Source organism: Momordica charantia (assembly GCF_013281855.1).
Source record: "Momordica charantia cultivar OHB3-1 chromosome 11 unlocalized genomic scaffold, Mcharantia_2.0 BLBB01000011.1, whole genome shotgun sequence".
Taxonomy (NCBI): domain Eukaryota; kingdom Viridiplantae; phylum Streptophyta; class Magnoliopsida; order Cucurbitales; family Cucurbitaceae; genus Momordica; species Momordica charantia.
Window position 1 is genome coordinate 9,801,374 of NW_028275159.1, and position 4,530 is coordinate 9,805,903.

Below are 4,530 nucleotides of genomic sequence, written 5' to 3' on the forward strand. Positions count from 1 at the left end.
AGACCTAGCTGTGTGGGAGGAATCTTCGGGGGCTGGACAAGACTGATTGGTAAACGTAATAGTCATTATGGAACTTGTAGATGGATCTTGGAATCGAACAAAAACTGCTCGAACTGGTGAGCAAAGACATGCTCTGTGCTCTGGTGACGAGCAAGACATGCCCTATCAAGTTGGGGTATATTGATAGGAAGCCTATCATAGTCGAGGAGACTGGTAGGAAGAATGGTGTAGCTTTGCTCGAGGGAGGAGATTGAGGGAGTTCCCACAATGTGGTCCGTGTAGCAAATGCTCAATCTAGACGTGCTGAATAGAAGCGGACTCCCATTCCCATCCGGGAGTAGATTAGTTGCATGACTAATCGAGGCAATATACAAGTGACACTTTGTTCGAGAGGAGGGTTGTTGGGTTTGTAAGGAGTGCAAACAAAGTCCAACATTGGTTAGGGAAAGAGGTGCACTCCATGATATATAAGGAATGACAGTTATCTCCATTGGTATGAAACATTTTGGGTGAAACCAAAAGCAAAGTCATGAGAGCTATGCCTAAAATGGACAATATCATACCATTATGGAGATATTCGGGATAATTGGGGTACCGTTGTCCTTAACAGTTTGTTCTAAAAAAGAAAGAAGTTGAAAGACTTTAAAATAGTGCATCATCTAAAAATAAAATGCTAACTTTAGGACTCAAAAGAAAGCTACATCAAATGAGTTTCTCAATCCCTCGTGGACTTAACTTTTTTTTTTACGGACTGATCTAAGAATTTGGGCCAAAATAAAATTGGGATTTTGGGTTGAATAGTCATTTTAATGAGGTGATATTGTTTTTTAATCACTTTTTTTAAAATATATGTTTTCTAATCGTTCGTTGATGTCAGACCATTGCCAAATGACCATCCATGCCCCCTTTTCAGTCTTCTTAATCTCTCTTCTTTTAATCGCCACAAAATAAAACACTTTATCTCTCATCTTTACTCTAAAAATCCTAAAATCTTTAAAATCTCTCTTCTCTATCTCCAAGCGCCGCCACCCCTTGCCACACATTTTCTCTCTCTTCTTAATTCACCCATAAACCCTAGAATCTATCATATCTATCTTCCATATCTTCCATCTTCAGCAGCCACTTCCTCCATTTTTTCTTTCTTTTTAATTTTTTAATTTTTTATGTTCAAATCTCTCAGATCTATTTCCTTCTTGCTTTAATCTGTCTCGCTCTTGCTCTAGGTACGCTCTCGTTCTTACTTTCGCCCTCTTTCTTGTTCTTACTCTCGCTCTCTTTTTTGTTCTTACTCTCGCTCCGGTTCTCGTTTTCGCTCTCGGTCCATTCTCGCTCTCGCTCTCGCTCTCGGTGCACTCTTGCTCATTTGAAGACAAGCGTAGGGAAAATAGAAGTTGTAAGAGTAGATTTGAAGACGAGCGCCGAGAAAGTTGCAGTTTCGCTCTCGATCTCGCTCTCGTTTTCACTCTCGCTCTCGATCTCTTTCTCGTTTTCGGTCTCCATCCAACAGGAGGACAATCATAGATGGCAAAAAAGAAAAAAAGAAAAAAAAGAAGAAGAATGGGCGGCTGAGGAAGATGAGGAGAGAGAGATATAAGTTTTAGGGTATTGTTAGTGAATAAAGAAGAGAGAGAAAGTGAGTTTTGAGTTTTTCTAATGAGTAAAGAAGAGAGAGAAAGAAGGTTTTAAGTTTTTTCATGTATGTATTTATTGTGTATTCTAAATAAAGAAGAGAGAAAGATGAGATTTTGAGAGAGAGTCTGGTATAAGGAAAAGATAGAGGGACTCAATAAAAAAACTAAAAAGAAATTATTTTTAGAGAGAGAGTGTTTATATCGAAACAAGGAAAAACTATTCCAAAATTGTTTATTATTATTAAATATTTCAATAACTAAATAAAGTATTTTTTAAGATGACTAAATAAATCATTTAAATATTTCAACTCTGTTTTTATTTATTAAATCTCCATATGATTAATTTAGTCAAATTAATAATTTTTCAAAAGTTATCCATGAAAGGTAAATCTTTTAAATCATTAGTTGATTAAATTAATTTTTATGAATTCTACCATTATACACATGTATACAGTGAATAGTTTCAAATTTTATTAAATAAAATGCCTTTATTTAAAAATAAATAATCAATATTTTTTGTTATTAATTAAAACAAAATAGGCAACATAGGGTTTTTAGAGAGAAAAAAAAAAAAACAAAAACGAAAAAAACTATTTTTAGAGAGAGGTGGGCCTTATCTCTCTTATTTACTCACTTAAAAACTAAAAACTCACTTTCCCTATCTGAAAAATCCTAAATTTTATATCTCTCTCTCCTCATCTTCTTCGGCAGCCCCTTCTTCTTTTTTCTTAATCTCTCTTATTTACTCACTAAAAAAACTAAAAACTCACTATCTCTCTTATTTATTAAAAAACAAACCCCTAAATTTTATATCTCTTTCTCTCCTCATCTTCTTCAGTCGACCATTCTTTTTCTATTTTATTTTTCCTTTTTAAACTGCCATCCATGATTGTTTTAGGGTGGGAGCGAGATCGAGAGCGAGACTAAGAGTGAGAGCGAAACTAAGAACAAGAACGAGACCGATCCTTTCTCCGTACTCTTCTTCAGATCTGCTCTTAAAACTTATATTTTCTCCGCGCTCATCTTGAAATCTGCTCTTAAAACTTATGTATATGCGTTTATGATTCTTGGAAACAGAAATCGAATGGATATGATATTTTGTGTAAGCGTTTCTGATTATAAAAATTTAGAGGATAGAGGAGAGAGAGGGAAACTCAGCTGGAAGGAAAAATTATGGAAAAAGAGTGAAAGGAAACAAATTTTAGAAAAGAGAGATAGAGACAGAATTAAAAAAAAAGGGTGGATGGGTAGTGAAAGTAATTTTGTATTTAGGATGATGTAAGCAAATATTAGAAAACATAACTTTAGAAAAAAGTAGGTAAAAAACAATATTGATTTGTAAAAAGGGCTATTGAGCCCAAAAACCCAATAAAATTTAGTTTTCAAAATAACTTTTCTAACCTTTTTGCCAGTTTCGGCAAGTACGTGAAATTATGTTCCTGACCTTGTTGAAATAGGGTCTCGCTCTCGCTCTTATCCCTCACTCTCTCACTATTGCGCTTCTCTCCCTCGCTCGCTCTCTCCTTCAATCTCACTCGTTTTTTCCCCCACGCTCCCTCTCATTTGTTCTCTCCCTAACTTTCACTGTTGTTTGATAAAAAAATTGACCAAGTCTCTGAGCCTCGGATCGGCAAGGATGAGCTAAGCAATGAGATCCTGATGATGCACAGGGGACCTGCAAAACAGAGTAAAGAATTCGATGCTAAAGTCAGCAAATGCACAAGTCAACTCGAGAGAGAATTTATTGGATTGCGTACCTTGAAATGAAAAAAATGGACCCTATTTATAGGCGACTTCTCCGACAACTGTCCCGACAGTGCTTCAACGACTCTTTAAGGTTGCCGTGAATCACGGTGTGCTATCGTGGACTCTATCGGAGCCTGAGACTGAACCGAGGTAAGACTAATGGAATAGCCGAAGTAACAACAAATTGCTTAATTATTTAGGTCGGCTCGACCACCTAAGACTTCGGCTCGCACAAGTATATACCTGTGTTGAAGTAATAAAACTGAAGCTCTATCGATTGCCATGTGTGTTACTTGTCTGAGACCCAATTATCAGTCTCAATTATCATATGCCACGTGTAAGGGTGAAAATCCTTCCTCCATAGCTCGTTCAAATTCTAAACTCTATGTTAAGATTTGGTGGTGAGGAGAGAGAAGATCGATGATCATACTACATAATCTGCATAATAGAAAGAGGACAATTAGAAGAATTTCAAATCATAGTAACTTTTTGAAAGGAAATCCGACAAAAAAAAAAAATTATCGTAATTCTCACTTAAAGTTCGACAACTATTCCCGTTGCGTGATCCCGACATTTGAGAGAGAGAGAGAGAAACATATTTCAGATAATGTAATTTTACGTGCTTGTTGATGTTAGCAAAAGAGTTAGAAAAACTTATTTTGGAAACCAAGTCTCATTTCATTTCGATCCAAATTTTTAGCTCATATGGTAATAAAAAAAATAATCTTTAAACTCAGTAGCTAGTGATCATACCATTAAGCTTTTGTGTGATCTAGACATTAACATTAGGGGTGTTTACAGTCCAATTTGAGGGCCAAACCAAAACCATAATCGATTTAAAAAAAAAAAAAAAAAGAAAAAATCTAGAATGGAGTCGAACCGATTGGTTCAGTTCGGTTCCTAAGATTTGAGTTCTAATATGCTACTTGTGGGTCTGCGCTTCTGGACTTATGGGTTATGGATCTCCCATTTGTTAATGGGTTGTTTTTTCTTTCTTATTTTGTTAGTTAATTAAAAAAAAGTAATTAAACAAACCGACTCACAAATTTTTATTCATTTATTTTTTAAATTAGTGATAACATATATAAAATTAAATAAAATAATAGAAATCTGTTTGGTTTGGTTTATTAATCGGTTTTATTTATTAAAGTTG

The 4,530-nt window shown here is 35.1% G+C and overlaps 1 long non-coding RNA gene across 1 annotated transcript; it reads left to right on the forward strand.

Annotated features, from left to right (window-relative positions):
* The first annotated feature begins 809 nt into the window (after positions 1-809).
* LOC111021135 (uncharacterized) lies at positions 810-1,751 on the forward strand. The gene is made up of 2 exons (XR_002602795.2): positions 810-1,223; positions 1,370-1,751. It is a non-coding gene; the product is annotated as an uncharacterized LOC111021135 (long non-coding RNA).
* The last annotated feature ends 2,779 nt before the right edge of the window (positions 1,752-4,530 follow it).